The sequence below is a fragment of the Lotus japonicus genome, chromosome 4 (genome assembly GCF_012489685.1).
Source record: "Lotus japonicus ecotype B-129 chromosome 4, LjGifu_v1.2".
NCBI classification, from domain to species: Eukaryota; Viridiplantae; Streptophyta; class Magnoliopsida; order Fabales; family Fabaceae; genus Lotus; species Lotus japonicus.
The window spans coordinates 10,675,357-10,698,371 of NC_080044.1; the positions used below are offsets into that span (position 1 = coordinate 10,675,357).

The 23,015-nt window shown below is 37.6% G+C and overlaps 1 long non-coding RNA gene across 2 annotated transcripts; it reads right to left on the reverse strand.

Moving 5' to 3' along the window:
* Positions 1-17,148: 17,148 nt before the first annotated feature.
* Positions 17,149-21,863, reverse strand: LOC130715528 (uncharacterized). Of its 2 annotated transcripts, XR_009011685.1 has the most exons (8): positions 21,522-21,863; positions 21,094-21,307; positions 19,856-19,926; positions 19,639-19,769; positions 19,451-19,550; positions 19,303-19,363; positions 18,000-18,094; positions 17,149-17,810 (listed from the first exon to the last, which is right to left on the reverse strand). It is a non-coding gene; the product is annotated as an uncharacterized LOC130715528 (long non-coding RNA). The 2 variants fall into 2 exon arrangements; XR_009011684.1 differs by lacking the exons at positions 17,149-17,810; positions 18,000-18,094 and having other exon boundaries at positions 19,115-19,363; positions 21,522-21,855.
* Between the last annotated feature and the right edge of the window lie 1,152 nt (positions 21,864-23,015).

The following is a 23,015-nucleotide window of genomic DNA, read 5'->3' on the forward strand; positions in this document are numbered from 1 at the left end:
TACAAGTTTCTGATCATTTTTCAATGTTCTTTTCAAGGATAAGATGCTTTACCTTCCCTTTCTCGCTCCTCTTCATTTGGGAAAATGGAGTTTCCCCATGAAATGAATGTTTGGTTGGACATTGAAACTACTATAAACACCTACATAAATGTGAGTTAAAGATGTACTCATACCCATGCAACAACCTCATCTCTCTCTGTCTTACTTACAAAATATATAAATAAATAAATTTAGTTTATTGTTCCACACCCTCTAGTTTAAGTGGTACATATCTAATTCTCCTTAAGAAATGTCTTAGATTTGAGTCTCTTGAATAGGAAAAGCAATCATTTGAAGAGATAGTTCTACCATGACGAGAATTTTCCCCACTCGAATATAATTATCTCATATGAAGAATTCGTGTATCCAGTGGCGGACCTTAAGGTTGACATAGGGGAGCTGTAGCTCCCCCACAGATTTGGTCAATTTTTTTTTTAGTATATAGGATATATATTATATAGTCTATAAAATCATATATATAATATCTAACAAGTGTAAGTTGCAGTGGTAAAAAGTTGTTGTTAAATTATATGTTGAGTCTTTGATCCTTAGGAGCCCCATTTTTGAAAATATATTTAACTTTCACCACACACGGGTTAAAATTGTGAGAGTAATTTAATACACACAAAAAAAATTTAAAACTAATAAAACTTATGTCAATGTCACCGACTCAAGTACCAAATTCTTTAGAAAAAACGTCATAGACTCATAGTACCAGAAAAAGGAGAAAAAGTAGGAGACTTACCCAAAAAGTTTATAAAAAAAATAAAATACTAATATTTTAGTACTTTCTGAATACAATTGACAAAAGCTCACTTTAACTTTACTTTTTGGATTTGCACTTTGAAAACTTCATCTTTCTCACTTCTCACGGCTCATAGTCATTGGCTCAAGACAAAATAATTCATCCAAGGGCTGCAACTCCAATCCACAATTCCACATGTTCAAAAATCAAAATCAAAGGAGGTTAGTAGTGGTGCCTTCAACTTAAAATATTTGATTGGTTTTTTTCTTTGTTCAAAGTAATAACTCTTTAAATTTATATATTTAAATTTATTTGAGCTCCCCCAGTAATTTTGTTCAAGTTCCGCCACTGCGTGTATCACACCTCTTTTTTTTTTGGATTCCCGATCGTCAGGGTTCTCTAAATTCACACAATCATCAATTTAAGTCTAAGGCGTTTAATCAATCAACTTAGAAATTAAGGTTATTGTTCACTTCAATCTTGATGAAAACCTTTAACTGACTTATTTTGATCAAATGGTTTAGATCTCTTGAATGCGTAAATATTGCTGAGTGTCTCTAGCCGTTGGAATCACTTGAATCCTTTTTTTTTTTGCATATATGACTTGTTACTTGCGGGCTCTAATTGCCATGTTCAAGCCCGTCCCCCTCTTTTACTCTCATTAGTACGGACAGCTTCTTCAAATGCTGAGGAAGCAATTTTGTCCTTAATGGGGGGAATAAAGGTCCTACAATAGAAATAAAGTTAGCTGGAATGATAATTTTATGAATAATATCAACTGCCTAAAATAAAGGCTCTATAAATGTGAATTAATGAGGGTCACATTCATACAACTTTGCAATGATAGCCTTTTGTTGATGATTGATCATCATCTCTACTCGTATTGAATAACCGTTTAGTTTCAGAGTGTATTAATCACTCAACAAATTTTCATTATCTCTGTACTTCCACGGGAATGTTCTAATAATTACAGTATACTTGTGACTAGTGTGTGTGGAGTTAGTAGCACTTCTCTCTCAAAACAACAATATCTAATGATTAGCTAGGAAGAGTGGGTTTTATAATTTGAATATTGATAATATTAAGTCAAGCGACAAGCTCAGGAAATATAGGAAAACCATGCACTAAGAAACAAATGAGTTAAATTAAGAAAACATGATGCAAACTGTAAAGTCCGTGAAAGTAATAGAATTTTTAAGTCAAAAGGATTGGCTCCTGTGTTTGACCATGACGTTTTGGGTTTAATTTCTTTAATTTATACTAAGAAAATAGCAGTGAAATTCGTCAGATGATATTTTCTAACTAATTACTAATTGACAGCTATTTTTTAACTAATAATTAAGAAACATATATAGCTTGCATTGTGATTGATAGACTTGTTGTTTATATGTTAATGACTTCCCTCCAATGTTCTTTGTTCAATTGCATAAATCGTATACCCTTTATAGTGAAGCTGGTCCTAGGTATTTTATATATTAAAGGCTTAATCCAGTTTTTGGTCCCTAACCTTTGTCATAAATATGACTTTAGTCCTTCGCTGGAGTAAAAGTAGGGATTGATCCCCAGTTTTTGGCAAAATGATTGGTTTTGGTCCTTCCGTCCGGTTGGGTCAACGCTGGAGCTCCGCCGGCTGATGTGGCCCTTGCCACGTCAATTAATGAGTCTTGCTAGATTTTTTTTTCATTAAATTAAAATAAAATTAAGACACACAAAAATTAAAACATTAATTAACTCTCACTAATTAACCTCCTTTTTAACTAATTAAAATCCTCACCCAGATTTTTTTTTCATCATCATCAACACCATCATCCTTCCTCATCTTCTTCTCCTTTTTACACTCCCAAACCCAGAAATTTACACACTCCATCCTCATCCCCATCTTCACCACTGATTCTTCACACAACACCAACCCCACCACCACCCCCAACCCCCATCTTCCCTTTCTTTCTTTATTTTTCACGCCCTCTCTCTCTCTGCTTCTGTTACTGTTTCTCTCCTTTTTTCTGTTAGGAGAAATAGAAAGGAAAAATAGAAAAGATGAAGAGAGAGCATAAGAGAAAGATGTGCTAGGGTTTCATTGGAGGCAAATAATAATCTAAGAGTATTACAATAAGAGACAAAGCAAACTATAAATAGGTCAAGAGTAAAAGACTATACTACCCATAAAACCTAAATAATAAAATAATGTAATATTATCTAACATCCCCCCTCAAACTCACGATGCATCAACAGGAACAGAAAGCATCGAGAGTTTGCCAATCAAGAAACGAAAACGCCTAGCAGAATGAGACTTAGTAAATAGGTCAGCAAGCTGCATGGAGGAGGACACAAAGGGCAAGGTGATAGTCCCCTGCTGAAAATGATGTCTAGTGAAATGACAATCAATCTCAATGTGTTTGGTGCGTTCATGAAAGACTGAGTTGCGAGTAATCTGGATGGCACTCATATTATCACAATACATAGGAGTAGGTGCAGAGAGGGAGACACCCATGGATGCAAGGAGCCAACGCAACCAAACAATTTCTGCAGTAGTGGATGCCATGGCACGATATTCAGCTTCAGTAGAAGATCGAGAGACAACAACTTGCTTCTTACTTTTCCAAGAAATAAGAGAATCTCCAAGGAAAATGCAAAAACCAGTTGTAGATTTTCGATCAGAGGGAGAACCAGCCTAATCAGCATCAGAGTAAGCACGCAGCTCCAATGAGGAAGAAGAGGGGAATAAGAGGCTTTGAAACTGAGTGCCCCGAAGATAACGAAGAATGCGAAGAATAGCTGCCCAATGAACTGTAGTAGGGGAGGAAACAAACTGACTAACAACATGCACTGCATAGGCAATGTCGGGTCTAGTAATGGTAAGATACACCAAGCTGCCAACAAGAGTGCGATACAAAGTAGGATCTTCCAAAGGGACACCATCAGATGAGTTATATCGAGTATTCATTTCAAGAGGAGTGTCAACTGTTCGAGTATCAGAGAGACGAGCTTGTGCAAGAATGGTGACAATATACTTAGATTGAGAGAGGAGATAGCCTCGAGGGGAATAGTCAACCTCAATTCCCAAAAAGTAACGAAGAGTCCCCAAATCTTTCATCTCAAATTGTTTAGCCAATTGAAGTTTCAAATTCGTAATCCCAACAACATCATCCCCAGTAATAATCATATCATCAACATAAAGAGATAGCAAAATACGACTATGAGGAGAGCATTTGACAAACAATGCAGAGTCATGTGGGCTGGAGGTGAAACCAAGTGATTCAATCACAATGGAAAACTTCTCAAACCAAGCACGAGGGGCTTGTTTAAGCCCGTAGAGAGCCTTCTTCAATTTGCAAACTTCATATGGATTATGAGAAACACCTGGTGGAGGAACCATATAAACCTCTTCCTGTAGATCACCATTCAAGAAGGCATTTTTAACATCTAGTTGAGAAATATGCCACTGACGAACAGACGCAACTGCAATAAGGGTCCGAATAGTGGTCATTTTAGCAACAGGAGCAAAGGTTTCTTCATAATCCATACCATACTGCTGAGAAAACCCCTTAGCAACTAAACGAGCTTTGTATCTCTCAATTGACCCATCAGACTTGGTTTTGATCTTATAAACCCAACGAGAACCAATTGCAGTTTTTCCTGGTGGAAGAGAGACAAGTTCCCAAGTATTTGTCTTACGTAGAGCAAAAAGTTCTTCTTCCATACCCTGCTGCCAACAAGGATCAAGAATTGCCTCTTTATAGGAGGAGGGCTCAGACAAGCTATGAATGGAGGTTAAAAATGAAGCAAATGAAGTGGAATAGAGAGAATAAACAAAATCAGGCTTTTGAGTGGACTTACGATCACGTTGAGGACGATGAGGTTGAGGATCTACAATCTCAGAAGCTTCTTGGGGAGGCATGGGTGCAGATGAAGCTTCAGAAGTAGCAGAACTACTAGTGTCGACCCTGCAAAGCTCAACATGAGAATTAGTTTGACTATGGGGAACAAGGGGAGCATCTGTGATGACCGAATCTATAGAAAAGGGATCAATGCGAATGAGATCAGATTTGGTAAGATCATGGGTACTAGAAGGAACAGTGTAAAAAGGAATATGTTCAAGAAACACAACATGGCGAGAGACATACAATTTTTTACTTGTAGGGTCATAACAACGATAACCCTTTTGACCATCACCATACCCAAGAAAGACACATATTGATGAACGAGATGACAACTTACTGCGTTCTACATGCGGACGAAGAACAAAGCAAGTAGAACCAAAGACGCGCAATGTAGAATAATCAGGAGCATAACCATATAATTTTTCAAAAGGGGACAAACCTGAAGTGAGAGAGGTAGGGATTCTGTTAATGACATGAACAGAAGTGAGGACAGCTTCCCCCCAAAACTCACTAGGAACAGAAGCAGACAAGAGAAGAGAACGAGCTGTTTTAACAATATGACGATGTTTTCTTTCAGCAACTCCATTCTGTTCAGGAGTATCGGTACAAGACGTTTGATGAGAAGTACCATCAGATGCAAGGAGTTCAGTAAACTTGTTAGAAGTATACTCACCACCTAAATCGCATCGAAAGCACTTAATAATAGCATTATGTTGAGTTTTAACCATAGCACGAAACATATGATAGACAGTTATAAAATCAGAACGATGTTTCATAAGATAAACCCAACAGTAACGAGTGCAATCATCAATGAAAGATACATAATATCTAGAACCACCTTTAGTAGCAATTGGGGATGGACCCCATACATCAGAATGAATTAAGTCAAAAGGTGCAACAGAAATTGAGACACTTTTACTAAAGGGCAAAGCAGAAAACTTAGCAAGTTTGCAACCACAACAATCAGAAATATCGTTAGCTTGCAACTTTCCTAAAGCTCCTGTAGAAACTAAGTATTTCAAACGGGAGAAAGAAACATGACCAAGACGAGAATGCCATAAATAAAACTTAGAAGAGGACAGAGTCAAACGAAAGGACGACAAGTCTGCACTAGTAGCTGCAACATCTGGACTTCGTAGCTCTTCCAAAACATAAAGTCCCCCATATCTACGGCCTGTCCCAATCAGCCTCTGAGACCGCAAATCCTGCACATAACAATAGGTAGAAGAAAAGGAAAGTAAGCAACCAGAATCACATAACTGACTTATAGAAATAAGACTCACACATAATTTAGGAATGTAATAGACATCTGGAATAGATAAACGAGATGTGGAAACAGAACTAATTCCTGCTACAGGTAGAGGTGTGCCATCAGCTGTTACAATAGGTACAGTTGAAACAGGGTGTATGGACACAAATGATTTGAGATCAGGTGACATGTGACGACAGGCTCCAGAGTCAAGGATCCACAAGGATGGAAAAATACCTGAGGGACTGGTGGATGGCAAACCTATGTTGGACTCGGCAGAAGATTGTGCAGCAGACATAACAGACATGGAATATGAGTGCGTGGAAGACGGTACAAGCATGGCTGACGATTGTGCAGCAAGGAATTTGTTGAATTGTGCAGTAAGATCATCTAAGGAAGGACCAGAAACATATTTGCTCTCATCAAACACAGGAGTAACTGCATTAGTATTAGGTGCTGGAGGCCTGGAATTCTTAAAGTTGCTTTGGTTGAACTGACTCGAAGGCTTCCATTGAGAGGATTGTTGTGTTTGTTGTGCCTTGTTCACCAGTTTTGGACATTGGGCTTTCCAATGCCCTTTTTGCTTACAAAAGCTACATTCATCAAGACCAACTTTTACATGAGATTTTCCTTTAAAAGGGGGGACAGCAAGAACAGAAGAATTTGGACTTTGGAGAATTCCTCTGTCAACTTTTCCTTTATCAGATTGAGACCTAAAGCGAACTTCTTCAGCTATCAATTCACTAACCACTGAATCAACAGATGGAAGAGGATTACGATGCAGAATTGACCCACGTATCCCCTCAAAATCATTCCGAAGAGCCATTAAAAATTGAACTAGACGTTCTTCCTTTCTACGTTTAGTGTACGGTGCAAAAGCACTCAGTTCTGCAGATTCAGTGAGAGCCAACTGGTCCCAGAGGTCAGACATAGCAGAATAGAACTCTTGAATGCTCATGTTATCTTGTTGAAGAGCCCGAATGTCAATTTCTAGCTGATATTGTTTGGCAAAATTAGACTGCGCATACAACTTTTTCAAATGATCCCAAACCTCCTTCGCTGTTTCAAATTTTGCTAACTGAAAGCCAATAGACTGCATAACAGAATTATTAATCCAAGTAATAATCTTTGAATTATTTGCTTCCCAAGATTCGAGCTCCGTTTCATATTTTCCATCTTTCTTGTCTTTTGGTGTTTGAGAAGTTCCAGAAACATAACCCCACATTCTTTTGCCTTTCAAAAAATTCTTTAGTACATAGCTCCAATACGGATAGTTTTTACCATTCAATTGCACACTAATAGCTTGAAGGGAATCATCCTTTTCACCAGCCATTGCAAATAGAGATGAACAAGTACAAATAAAAGAGAAGAGTAAGTGTTACCCGATTTAAAGGCAAAATCTGATGCAAGAGAGTGACCAACAAAGAAGCAACACAGCAACAAGTGGATCACAAGGTTCCTACAGTACGGTAATTCCAATCTGCCCAATACTCCAGCATGTAACAACTTGCGTTACCAACCAAAAGAAAATCACAAGGTTCCAATATCAATTTCAAGGCAAATTAAAATCACGTGGTGGAGCACAAAATCAAACAATTGTTCATTATCTGCAAAGCCTTGTCTCAATCCTTCAAACACCGACTCTTAGCCAAAATAAAAGCGCAACTATGTCAAGGGACGAAGCTAAGAAACCAGAATCACGTGGTGGAGCACAAAATCCGTAATAACTAATAGCATAATAGTTGGATTTACAACCAGCTCAAGATACCATGTTAGGAGAAATAGAAAGGAAAAATAGAAAAGATGAAGAGAGAGCATAAGAGAAAGATGTGCTAGGGTTTCATTGGAGGCAAACAATAATCTAAGAGTATTACAATAAGAGACAAAGCAAACTATAAATAGGTCAAGAGTAAAAGACTATACTACCCATAAAACCTAAATAATAAAATAATGTAATATTATCTAACATTTTCTACCCATATCACTACCCCAACCTACCCATATCTCCCCACCACAACCCATACTGGTTTTCACCTTTTCTTCACCAGATCCATATTGCAAATGCTAAGATTTCAAATAAATTAAGCCACTGATCTAGACCAAAATCGCAGCTTGATCATACGCTCGTGGTGCTTCCTCTGCTGTTTCAAATGTGCCTAGCCACAACCTTCTCTTCCTGTTTCACGAATAAGCTAATAAATCAAACATTCACAATCTAACAAAGAAAAAGGCAAAACCTTTACAATAATTAGAAACTGGGTATGTTGTGTTGAGGTGATTTGATTTGATTGAGAATAATGTAGTAATAGTAAGAAGAAGTGAAGAAACATACAAAAGGGGGTGTCGAATTTCTGATACCCATGAACCCCAATGACGCTGTCTGACACCTCTGAACTTCTTTGAATGAACCATGAAAGAAAAATCTAAGGTTTTTTTTCTTTCCCTTTTCACCTTTTTTCAATTCTGTTTCTGGGTCTTGAAAAAAATGTAAACTTTTTTAATATCCTATTTCGGGGTTGATTTATCAGGTTCGGGTTGCATTAGAATCTGTGTTGTTCTGGACCTTGGTTGACATGGCTGAAACAAAAATATGAATAATGCGAAAAAAAATTAATTACAAAAAAGGGGTGAAAAAAAAATGATATTTACATGAATGGTGTGTTTCAGGCCAGCTTGGAGCTTGCGTGGCAAGAGGGTGGGATACGCTACACAGCACGTGTATCCCAAGCACACAGCATTCGCCTCACCTCAACCGAATCCAATGCACCATCAATCTGTCAGAGATTCCCTTCATTCCCAAGGAGAATCTCTGAATCATGTCATGCGCATTTGACTCGATGCGTTTGGAAGCAATCGAAGTCAAGGCACATACTCGATGCGTTTGGGACCAAGCGAAGTCAAGGCACATCTATCACGGCTGCCAGGCGACAGGGAGACAAGGAGACAGGGAGACAGGCATACGCGTGGACCTAGTCGTATGCATGATACGCTTTGACTAAAGTGCATGATCAACCATTTCTGGCGGTTTAAACCCCTATAAAAGGACCGCCAGAAGTAAATTCGCCCCAACACCTTCATTCCACTCTCCTTCTTCTCCAACACCTTCATTTCACTTCAATTCTTCTCCAAACCTTCATAAATTCACTTCACTTATTCTCCATTCCCATTCCTTCTTAGTTTCTTCCATAGTTGCAAAGTTGTTAATCCCATTACAAGCTTCTGTAAAATTTCAATGGCAGAGGAATTGACGATCAATCCTGGGCCCACAAACACTAGTTTGTTGTATCTTCCTGGGGAAGGAGCACACATTTCAGATAAAGTCTGGAATGGACAAACAAATAAAATTCTCAAAGTTCGACGATCACGTGATTCACGAGTTGTGCGTGAGAGACTCATACGTAGCGTTCCCAATGCAATCAGAGGTCACCTTGAAGCTGCGGGTTTTTACCACTGTGCGCTAGTCTCAGATGTTTATCCAGACCCTCCCTTGATTTCATCGTTCATTGAAAGGTGGCGTCCCGAGACGCACACTTTTCACCTCCCGTTTGGAGAATGCACCATAACTCTTCAAGATATTGCAGTTCAGTTGGGCTTGAAGATTGATGGTGACGTTGTCACAGGTCCCACCTCTTGTAATTGGCCTGTCATCGTTGAAGAATGTTTAGGAAAGAGACCCCCAACAGAAGCTATTAGAGGAGGTGCGTTGAAAATGAAGTGGATAAATGAGAATTTTAACAATGTGCAAGACTTCATTGACAATCCTCAGGATTTGGCATGTTTTGCACGTGCATACATCATGCGCATGCTTGGAGGTTTTCTCTTACCTGACAATAGCGGGTCGCATGTTCCTCTGAGATATCTTCCTCTTTTGAGGAATTTTCAGGAAGCTGGAAAATATAGTTGGGGTTCTGCGGTACTTGCCCATCTATATAAGGAAATGTGTAATGCAAGCAAAATCTCACGTGTGGAGATCGGTGGTTGTGTACAACTCATCCAGTTCTGGGTCTGGACGAGATTTCCTGATGTTGGCCCCCTCAAAGAACTCAACGTTATCAAAGAAGGTTGCTCTCTTGGAGCCAGGTATGCAACCAATTGTTACTTCAAATTTGAATAGTTTATCATCCTAACTTATACCAACCGAACTTATTTTTATTATATAGGTGGAAAGAAGATGCTGACTGGATAAAGTATCAGTTGCCGTACTGGAGGCATTACCTTGACACACTTAAAACTGAACAAGTGAGTACCTGTCATTAAAGATATATGACTGCGATATTATATTTGTCCAAGTCTAAACTCTTCCTTCTTGTGAATGTAGTTTGTGTGGATGCCTTATCCACATAGTCTCTTGCAGCAACTATCTCCAATATGTCGGGACAACATGCATTTGTGGAGATGTATTGCACCCATGATATCATTTTTTATTGTTGAATGGCATCAGCCTGATCGGGTGATGCAACAATTTGGATTTCAGCAACATGTTCCTAACAAACCTCTCCAAGACGATAAGGTGCATGACATGTCACTGTCGGGAAAACATGATTGGGATTGGGTTGATAAGTTGACACCTTTTATTGTAGCTTGGGAAAACAAACAACACCAATTGGCTGAAGGCCCTAGTTTAATAAGGCTTGCACAAGGCAGTGATCAATACATGAGGTGGTATTCACAACACTCTCGTCGCTGGCTAACACGTAAAGGAGCAGCATTGGGTCAATTGGTAATGTTATGCACACCTATTGAATTTATGTTAATCTATACATTTTTTTAATATAATTTATGCTTAATGCTTACCCTACCCTACATTTTATTTTGTTCTAATTGTAGGCTGCGAATATCCATCACATCTGGTATGGGCTGCCGCTGATCGGACAAGGGAGGTACACAATTGATAACCTTCAGAAGCGGGCCATGCATTGCCTTGCGTTATGCGAGGAGATGGGGCGGATCAGTATTCCCCCGCTAGAAGCGCCGCCAATGGAGCCTGTTCAGATCCCTGAGGTAGCACAAAATCTTCACCCAAAGCTCGGAAGGCAAGAAGGAAAGGATTTCTCCCGACGGGAAAAACATAAAGAAAAAGCTAAACCAGTTATAATTGATGTACCCCAACAGCTGCCTTCCGGGCAATTTTGGTTGGCTCCCACCCATACTGGTGATTCCTACACATCGTACCACTATAGTGGTGATGGGTCTTCGTATCAGGGACATGGTAATGCTTCAGGATTTCAGCAACAGGAGGCATCATTCGCATTTCAGCAACCTTACCAACAAGAGCAACATTACAGTGGTAGTGGGTCCCGTGAGTTTGAACAGTATTATCAACCTGAGTGGTGGCAATCAACAACGTTCCTTTATACTTTCCATACATAAAAGTGCCATCTATCTAGATCATCGGCTTACAATAGTTGAAAGCTTCGCAACACTGTTTGAAAGTCCATAACACTCGACGAAATTTGCGAACACTACCATCAACAAAACCATCTACACCGATATAAGCATCTGTGTAAATATAGTAGTAGGATCCTGGGGAAAATGAACTCATATAACCAAGCCATCTTGGGAGCTCTGCGTAAGATTCTTCCCAAATGCCAAACACCTTCGCAAGTGCCCTTTGCTTCGCTAACCATGCTTTCATGTATGACACTTGGTAGTTAAGTTCCCCGCTGATTCTCTCTTGTATGGCTGCAATGGGGACAGATGGCCGACCACCTACCATGCCTGTAACATATTAACGATATTATAAGTTAATATTCCTTTTAAGAGCAAGGAAATTATATAGATGACAACAATCATACCCAATATGTAAGAGCATATGACATCGGAAGTCATCTTGGTGTGGTCCTGCGATCTCATCGGATTGACGCACGTATGAGGGCCGACCCACCTAGATATAACCCACTTATCGATATTTTTGTCCATGTGTGCTCTCATCCTCCAAAGGCATCCATCCAAATGATTGGGACAATTGGCAGTAAAATAAGTTGGTTTGGATTCGAGTATCTTATAGGTTTGATGACGTTTGAAACAATAATACTTAAGGCCCATCTTGGCATCTTCCTTGCTCTCAAAACGCAAACCAACATACAAATCATCACCTAACTCCCATGATCCACCCACATCGTTACCAGGAAAAAAATCCGTCTCCTCATCTGGGTGATCCCAATTGATATATGAGTAGTGTGGAGCAGAATTCCAAAATGGTGTGGTGTTTGGGATAGCTGGACATAAAACAAAAATTAGTACATGCTTAATTAAATTATTCAGTAATTTATAGGATAAGTTGGTTGAATATACCGTGCACTTGAGAATTAACAGGGAGATCAGGTGTTGTATGTTGTCCACCCTCTTGGTCTGAGTCCGATGAGTTTCCATCGGAATCTTGAAGCATTCTTTCATCTTCGCTTCCCTCTGGTTCTGAATATATGATGTCAGGATTGTCAATAAGGTGATGGTGGAGATCATCATGATCATCATCCAAATTAACTGTAGGAACATTCTCTGGTTCAGCTTCATGGATCTCCACTTGTGTGACACCCTCGTCTGTTAACGTCGGATGAGTGGTTGTAGGATTCGTTGAAACAGGTACTGATGAACTTCCTGCCTCATCAATTTGAACATAAAGCTCCAACATGGTTACCACTGACTGGTGGCCACACTGCTGAGCAAATATATCCATCATGATCCCCACATCATCAGTATCCACTATCACGAGACCTGTATACTAAACTGGGTCAGATGAGGACAAATACCTAAAGCCCACGGAGGAAATAACTTGGTTACTTCCAAGCTTCAACTTCTCATGAATTAACTTTTTCAAGTTGTTGAATGTGATGTTGCGTTTCAAACGCATCATCTTCTTCAAACCTTCAAATGCCATACCTTCACTGCCCTCATAATATCTACCATTGTAATACACACAAGCAATTACTTGGTTCATCTTTTGGAATTCAAAATGAGCTCAACAAATTTTTTTTCGATTGTAACTTTGTTTTTTTGAGTGTGAGCATAATGACTTCGCAGTGTGAGCAATATAGTGTTTTTTTATTACTTTTTTAATCATTCGCCTCATATGACTCGCAAGATACAATTTCTGTTCCCCCGTGCAGGTCATGTCACTTCTGTTCCCCACTCAAAGCATGCGCTTTAGGTCAAGCGGAAACAAAGCATACGCTTAAGACCACGCAGATTCCTTACAACTAACAACGCCTCGTATCACGCGTATCTAGTGACACGGCTGCTTCCTGTCTCCGGTCAGCCATCATGTTTCACCTGACATGAATGTGCTTGCTTTGGGGCGGATGCCATAAATGCCAAGAGATTCTGATTCTCTCCTTGGGAATGAAAGATGTCTGACGGATTGATGGTGCATTGGATTCGGTTGAGGTGGGGCGAATGCTGTGCTTGGGATACGCGTGCTGTGTAGCGTATCCCACCCTCTTGCCACGCAAGCTCCAAGCTAGCCTGAAACACACCATTCCTGTAAATATCATTTTTTTCACCCCTTTTTTGTAATTAATTTTTTTTTCCGCATTATTCATATTTTTTTTCGGACATGGCTAGGGAGAGAGGGAAGCAGGTTTTAATTAATTAAAAAGCAGGTTAATTAATGTTTTAATTTAATGAAAAAAATCTAACAAGACTCATTAATTGACGTGGCAAGGGCCACATCAGCCGGCGCAGCTCCGGCGTTGACCCAACCGGCCGAAAGGACCAAAACCAATCATTTTGCCAAAAATTGGGGACCAATCCCTACCTTTACTCCGGCGAGGGACTAAAGCCATATTTATAACAAAGGTTAGGGACCAAAAACTGGATTAAGCCTATATTAAATTAGGGAAAGATTTAAGTATCTATTTTTAACTACTGCGACTGATATCATTAACTAACAGGTGATGCTTTTATATAAAGAACTCAATTCATAGGAAACCAGTGTTCCTCCTGCAAATAAAAAGCAGTGGTGGCCATTCATTGTTAATAGGTCTTATAGTGAGCATGACAATACCGTTATGAAATATATTACCTGAAATTGTCTTATTGGTAACTACCAGCCAAGGGGTTATTGTTGGTGCGAAATATTTTTCCCTTGTGAATTTTGTTGTAATTGGAGGCTACACTTGAAGAATGAAGATGTATCTGATTTGCAAGATACATAGACCATTGATCATGAGGGTATTGGAAATGGAGCCATATGGTTGTTATATACATGGCATGATTGGCATGACATGACAACTGGTTCCTCAGCAAAAAAAGGCTTTTATATATGGAGCCCATGCCCACTATTTCAAATCTTGGTTTAACAGGACACTATGCAATGTGTGGGATAAACAGCTCATAGAGGATCTAGTTTTTTACATTTGAGGGCAACCAAATTCTTCAGATACCTCTGACACATTTCCTTGTAGAGTCTTCTTATTTATGAATCACATGGCTGAACTAGAAGCAATCTTAGAAAATATAAATCCCAAACAGAACTTAATTTTTTAGCGGTGTATTCATGGTGCTCTTCATATTTGTAACGAGCAAAAATTCAAAACATTAAGTAAAATAAAAAATGACTCATTAAATAAAAAGGGTCTCTAAATTAGCCATGTGAATTATTAACCTACAACTCAATAGACCAATAAATATTTTTATAAATAAATTAATAAATTAATAAATAAAATAAATAAATTCCAATTCACTTAACTTTAAAGTGATTGGACGATTAGTTATTAATGTGAATAAATTAATCAATCAAGAAATAAAAACAATTGGTAAGTGTTTAGAGTTTACAGCTAAATAGATAGAATACCAAGTAGAAAACGACGAACAAGTACAAAAGTGGATGGTGTAGAAATAACTCTTTTGGTCTCTCACTTATCACGATTTTGCACTTTTAGTCATCCACATTGCATATTTTTTTGCATAAATATCCCTATTTGGGACTAAAACGGTAAAAGTGTGTAAATGTGAGGACTAATTTTGCTAATTTTTTTTCTGAGGGACAAAAAGTGTAAAATCGTGATAAGTGAGAGACCAAAAAACTATTAAGCCGTGAAAGAGTGAAAAGAGCTGAGGTTGCGGTTCTGTATCTTAGTAGAGAAATAATAAATATTACTCCCTCCGTTTTTTATCTTTTGAAGTTTTAGTATTTGGCTCTTAGATTAAGGAGAAGTAATTGTATACAATTTTTTTTCTCTTTTGGACAAAAATGACCCTAAACAAAAACAATTATGAGAACTTTTGCATTAATTACTGCACGACATTAAGGTAGTGCACCTAACAATATATAATTAAGTTTTGAAAAACCAAAAGTCAAAAGTTTTGGTGTGGGTTTACAATAAGGGTATATGTGGAAAAAATATATTAATTGAACTTTGAATTCTTAAAACTTCAAAAGATTTGAAATAAATCATAAGTCCTAAAACTTCAAAAGATAAAAAAACGGAGGGAGTAATTCACATTTCATCGTAGTAGCTGAATGAGAAATAGGAAGAAAAAAAACAGGAAAAATGAAAGTTATAATAAATGGTGTAATAAAATAGAAGGAGAGAGAGAGATAGGAGGGTGAAGTGACGGAAATGAAACGGAAAAGAAAACTTAATTTGAATGAATCAAAACTTATAGAGAAAAATAAAGGGAAGTTTACAATCGAAATTACACAGTGGGAGCGCTTTCTACTAATATTACACAATAAATATTACACAAGTTTGAACTAATTGGAGAATTTAACATTGCGGGGGTATTTTGGGGTGTGTGGGGGTATTATAATGCTTAGAGTCTTAATCTAACAGTTTTGATTTATTTGGATATCACAAGTATTGGAATAAATCAAAGCTTAAAAGATTTGTTTTCGAAAAACAAAACAAGTTTAAAAGATTTAATTTTCACTAAAGATTTGATTATTATTTATCTCATTTGAACAGAAATGCTAGCATCAAACTCTTTTAATTCACATTTTAAAAACTCAACACATTTTTTAAGAAGTTAAAGAAATGTGTTAAGTCTTAAAATGTATCTTTAAAAAAGTGTGCACTTCTCAAATTTAAAATCTCATTTTGAATGACACTCGCTCTACTTTTTCAATCCATTTTAACATTTTGTTTGTTCTTAAATTCCTTTGTGAACTCCTGAAATAGTGACATGACTTATGAGAGTGAGGTCAATTATCTTAAGTCAAAAACTATCAAATACTTTTTAATTTCTCAAACCTGATTCTTAATACAAATTCTTATTCTTGGAGTTTTGATTTAATTGGAGATCACAAAGCAAACAACAAACAAAGTACTTAATTTGATTTATTTATACGATGTTAATAGTTTTTTTTTTTGTCAATTACGATGTTAATAGTTAACTACTTCAAATGGGCTATTGAAAAAGCATGAACATGTTATGGGCTGTTGAAATGGGCCTGCGTGCTTGGAGCCTTGGCATTAGGTGATTGATATATGCATTGAATTGTATGGAGGTGGTGCGCATCTTGCAGGCGCCAGAAGCAGTGGATACATTCAGGGCACGAGATGAGATCTTGGAGGTTCGAGAATGGTTGAGGAAGGAATGAGCATCAAGTCGTCCATATCCCGCATGAAAGCAACAATAAGCGGACTATCTTGCTAGAAAGACATCACAAGAGGGGACAGATCACGGAGTTTAGAGACAACCATCGTCGTTTATTTATACGTCATTGTATTTAGATGGAAGATCTTAGTTTTGTTTCTTCTACTTTATATTTCCTCTTGTTCTTTTTTATAAGCATTATATTTCCTCTTGTAAAAAAAAGCATGAACATGTTAGATAAGAATTCACAAATGATATAAATTTGTGTAAAAGTTAAAGTAAAAAACATATCTTATAATCATTCTTTTTTAATTCCATTATTATATGAATACAAGGATAATGACGTATAAGCGTTAAGTCAAATTATATTATATTTTACTCAAATAAATTTGTTCTTGTAAATAAAATCACAAATATTATAAGATTTGGCACGGATTTGACTTGAGGGAAAAAAGTAATGACGAAAATAAAAAGATTACCAATCGAAGTTATAGATTGACATAAATGTATAACTTAGTGCGGAATGAAGATACGGCAATTTATATTTCTATTATTTTAAATTTGTAAAGGCTGGGCAATTTGTGTAGAAGTTAAAATAAAATCACAAATATTATAAGATTTGGTACAGATTTATCTTACAAGATTTTTTTTTAAAAAAAAAAGACAGTTCAAAAGATTTAATTTTCACTAAAAAGATTTGATTATTATTAACTCAGTTATAATTGATCTCTTTATAAATAGTCCTCTGAACATTCTTTTGATTTACAACCACATTGAGTCTTGAAAAGGTTACAAAGCATGGTAGAGAAGAAAGCTTTAAAAATGGCAGAGAAGAAAGCTTTGATGGAAGACATAGCAGCTAGGATTGAACGCAACAAGAATGTGCCTTTCAACCCACTCTCACATTTTCATTTGACTAGACTTTTATCACTAGTTGCACCACACTTTTATACCAAAGAAGAGTTGGCACAAATAGAGGACATTGAAGAGGCGTTCAAGAACAAGAAAAGGAAATTCCAAACTGATGCTGATGAAGGCTTGGCCAGAGATGGAAAGAGGGTCAAAACAACAATGAACGAAGCCAAGGGAAAAGAGAAAATACTGGTCGAAACAGCAGCAGAGGAAGTGATTGAGAAAACAACAATCAAAGAAGGCAAGGGAAAAGAGAAAATAATGGTCCAAACAGCAACAGAGGAAGTGATCAAGAAAACAACAATGAAAGAAGCCAAGGGAAAAGAGAAAATAATGGTCCAAACAGAAAGAGAGGAAGTGATCAAGAAACCAACACAGAAGAAAACAAGAAAGAATGTCAACAAACCAAAACGGGAGAAGGCACCGCCGCTACCAGCACCAGCTTTGCCTGTCGAATTGGAGAACCAAATTAGAGAGCTGAATGGGAGTGATGTGAAATATGTGATGCACAAGAAGTTATATGAGACTGATGTCAATGACAACAACAATCGTCTTTCAATGCCTGAGAATGTCATTCAGAGTGATTTCCTCACAGAAAGAGAGATGGCAATAGTAAATTCAAAGGAAGATAGGAAACCTGTTGGCTTGGAAGTGATCGTCTTGGACCCGTTCCTTAGAGAGTTCGAAATGACCTTGAAGAAGTGGAGTATGAATAGCACAAGGACTTACAATCTGACCAAAAACTGGAAACAGATCGTAAAGCAGAACAGATTGAAAGCAGAGCAAGAGTTCAATATCTGGTCTTTTAGAGTTGCTGAGAAACTATACTTTCTACTGAGCAACAAGGATGTCTAGGTTGCTGTTTAGTTCATTCTTATGTTTTCGTAGTATTTTTGTGATTATTTGGATTCTATCTCCTACTCTGTTTATTGCTGTTCATTATCTTATGACTGTTTTTCACGCTTTGTTTCTTTGGTTTCTTTATCGACAATACTCTCCAAAGCCTGGAATAGTAAGCATGTCAAGACAAAAAAAATTAAAATAAAATCAACAATATAAGCTTATCATTTTGCATCATTAGAAACAACTTTTGCCCGGTCATCCCAGACTCCATCACCAATTCAGCAGGAACTAGTGTGTCACCTGCACTTGCTAATTCAACTTCAGACATAATTCAGGAACTAGCTGAATGTAGAAGTGTCTTTTGCATCACTTGAAGTATGCCTCACTCACATAATTCAGTTGTAATAACTGTCATAGTTTCAAAGTAGACATCCGAATACTGCTAAATTGGATGGTCTTATCTAGTATCTACTATAGTTCAAATTTGAAATGGTTCTGCTTTTCACCAATAATCAGCTCAGGGTGTTTGTGTTTTAAGTTAACGTGTCCCGTTTAATGGGATTACATGCCAATAGGATTATTTATAAATAAGTAAAAGTTTTATAGAATTCCAAACCAACTTCTCTTAAAAATCATTGGCCCACCTAAAATGGTGTTGAATTAGCCCAAGTGGTAACCTAGACAACTCCATTTTTTCCTTTTTCCATTGACAAACAAACCTCCCCTCACCATAACACATTTGAATTTTTGGGCTAAAGCGAGTGGACTAGGAGCATATAATTAGCAAAAAAGCACTTAACATGTATAGGCCAGTACTAAGCACTTCTCATTTTTGGGCTTCACCCTTAAGGCGTATATTTGGGGTCCTTCTAAAAATTTGGTGCGATAAACCATAATGATAAGAAAACATAATAAAGGTGTCACTTAAACCAGTTTAAAAGGAAACAAAATATCCAAAAAAATAATTTATTCCAATCTATTTTAAGCACAAAATGTGTTCGAAAAAAGGTAGCATCATCTATGATTCATCTAACCAGCTTCCAAAGTTAATGCTGCAACTGAGATTAATAGAAATTCCAGATGGGATAAATTGGCACCTGATCATCTTTAAAGTTCGCCTTGTCTAGAAGCCTATTGCACGCAGCCACTTCGTCAGGGCTGTAAACATAAGGTTACAATTAATTATTTTACAATCACAATCATCTAGATGAGCAGAAAAGGAAGGTAGAAAGTATATTAAAATACCATGCTTTCAGAACTAGATACTAAACCATTGAACAAACTCATCAAAGGTCTATCTAGTGGGATATACTGCGCCATTTATCTTAACTGCCTCCAGTAGTCCCTATAAATGGCATCCATAAAGTCTAAAGTCAGTGGAAAACATACTCTTGTCAAACCAGAGAGCATGACCAAAATGGCATTGAGGTTACCCCACACCGAAGTTGCTGCAACACGTTATTGTTCTCGAATATCCCTGGCTTGAGAAGAGTATTTGGCTTCATATAACGAATGTAGTGTGGCTCAGTAGTCAGGGTTCCAGGTAAAGCTTGCAGTTTTGTTGCTTCAGTAATATATGCATTAAGAATAAAACTCATAAATACAAAAGCAGATAATTTGCAATTATATGCATGTCAAGAGAAAACAAACCTTAAAATGAGTGGCTACGGAAGAGAGCTTCATTGATTTAGAAGTTTCCTCAGGTAAAGATGGGAAAATTCCTGAAAGAAAGGAGCATTTAGATTTTAGAAGCATTGAGTAGGGCAGCATGTAAGTTACTCACATCACTGGCATAGTGGTTGCTGGTGAAGTCAGTATGAGATAAATTTAGATTGTCCAAGTTTTATTGTCTTTAAATGTTTGATATAGCTTTTCAGCTAATGTTTCATGCGTTGATCTTGGAAACATACTTCAAAGAATGTGGATTCACTACACTTATATTAAAAGATTGTAAAGATTCGACATTAGTTCTTGAAGGGTACTATACTTAAGCTCCCTCATGTTAATAAAAGCATATGGAAATTAAGCTTCAATAATTTAACCAAGTAAACACAGCTTGTTCAGCCTAGTGGGTCCTTCTTTCTCTTCCTCTTCCCCTGTCTGTTCTCATTTTCTTTGCAAAGATCACGTTTCAACACAGAATCACCAAATCATAAGAGAGATTGAATGCTGGTGTATTAGTTTACTGTGAAATTGTAGAGGTCCCAATTTCATCAGTAGATGACTAACAAAACCAATTAGACAGTAGAAAAGAGATCAGAGAACATGAACATTATAAGGTCTTCTTTAAGTATTTATCTCACTGGTAACTCGTATACTAATAGGAAACAATCTAGGTAGCTTTCAGATAGAACAAAGCAACAGAACTTTAACCAACTGCACAAGACAAGTCATGTATGGCTATCAACTAAAACAGGATGACAGAATCATATAGTTGTGAAATGAACACAATAAAATATATCAGTACAGCTAAAATACAAGTGGGTGCATGTTTACAATGTTCTTATCTACTGATGAAATTGCATACGAAACAGAGAAAAAAATCTGATAAGCATCTATCTACAGTGATGTCACGAGCAAATAAAACAGCTGCAGCATAAACATAAAAAAAAACATATTAGAAATATACTAGTACAACTTATTACTAGTAATAACACCTTCTATGGCCTAAGTTATTGATTCAAAATTCACGAATTTTCTGGTTGGTCTATATGAAGAGGTCTACATAGTTTAGTTTTATGCCAAAAATCATGTTAATCAAATCACACAAACAAGATAAGCAAACGAGCATGTGATGAAATGCGAGCACGAATTAATTACAGTATTCAAATTCTAATTAAACTATCACAAAATTAGGAATTATGCATTAAGGGACATAGTAAGCTTACCAGCATAAATACCCCGGGAAGTGTGAATCGTTCTTAAGTAGTCCGCAGGTGATTCATTGTTTATGGCCATTGACATAATGATTTCTTAATTGACGATCATAATCAAAGGGTATTAACAATGTATCACCTGTGGACCACTTAAAAAAATTGCCCTCCATGGAACTTCCCTAATATTGAGATCATTGCACACATTGAGGTCTCCACATCTATATATCTACATCAAAATAATGAGTAAGATTAAACTTAAGATCATGAACTTAACAACAAACAATTACTTTCACTCTAGAACTTGAGAAAAGCACCGACAGATTCTCAGTCTAATTTCAACTATGTGATTCTCAGTCTATCTTAACAACTTGATTCATCAATGTCAAAGTGTGATTTCTTAGCAAGTAAGAGAAATCAAGTTAAGAGAATGAAGAACTTACCTAGGGAGAGCTAGCGAAAATTTGAGAGAGAACGAGGCAGGGCGCGAGCAAGGGTGAGAAGAAGGAGATGAATGAAGCAATCTTATTCATATGCCAAATCGCGGACTCCGGGATTTCCAACACGTAAGCGAAGAGACTATGTCAGGTGATTCAAGAGGTTCACAAATCAGGCACCAATTGCAACTATTAGGGGAAATTAGGGTTCATGCATTTGAATCAGAATCAGAATCAGAAAATTTTCAGTAGAGATTTTTTTTGGTCAATAGATTTCAGCAGAGATAAGGTGAAGAAATTCTCGAGTAGTAAATGGGTCAGTGGCAGTTTAGAGGTGTAGAACTAGGGCTGAGAAAAAAAAAACCGGCCCGACCCAAAATCGAACTGCCCGACATATAAAAACAACATTCACGAGCGGATCAGGCCGGTTAAGTGGTTTGGGCGAAATTTGTTTACGGATTCACATGGTTAATCACGGTCGGGCTCGGGTTGGGGAAGTTAAATACATACATTGATAACCGGCCCGGACCGATATATAGAGGTCTTAAGTTTTCTTTATATTAAATAGAGGGCCTTAAAAGTCAAACAAGAAGAATTTAGGGTCTTAGTAGGACACCGCAAATAAAATTGGAAACCTTAAATATTCTTCTCCAACACTAGTGTCAGTGTCGCAAGTCTGGCCTCTCCCCACAACCTTTCTCTTAAACTTTGTGCTCTGTGTCTATGTGTGGTACAACCATAGATCTATGAAGTGCTCTATGTCGGTGAACCAGTGGTGGGGCTGAAGGTCATACCCATCACTCAGATCTTTGTTGGCGTGGCTTCGATCGTCTTCTTCGTCGCCTCCATCATTTGACAGCCGCACCAAATTATTGATTTTGCGACAGTTTGGGCAACCGCCATCGCTTGCACTTAAAACTGATAGTTTATGATGGTTGACCTTAATCGCCGATATATTTTTTATTTAACGGCGGTTTGAATCGCCAAGAAGTTGATATTCGTAATTAAAATTTCATCACGTGAATGTGATATCAGTTCCCTTCACTTCTTGCTTTGCTTCACTCCACTCCTTGCTTTACATCATGCGACTATGATTTCGATTCCCTTTACTCCTTCCCTTTCCACTCCTTGCCTCTCAAAAGCAACCGCTCAAATCTGTCCCCTCCACGCTTTTCCTCGCTCCCGTGAGCAGAATCACATGAATATGTCCTCTACGATGCTCTATCTCGCTCCACAAAGACAAGCACCATCCTCTACTGTAATCTCCACACTCAACCCATGAGCACATTGTACCACGGAGGCCCTTGGGGCTTGGGGTGCTACTTTTGGCACACTTCCTCAGCAAATTGCGGATCGATAGGAGATGTTGAAAGATGATCCAACTCTCAGTGAAATAATAGATATAGAGTTGGAGTTGGATCGCTTGCTTGAGTAGGACGAGATTTTGTGGGTCAAAGGTCACATGCCACATGGGTTAAACATAGGTACAAAACACATTAA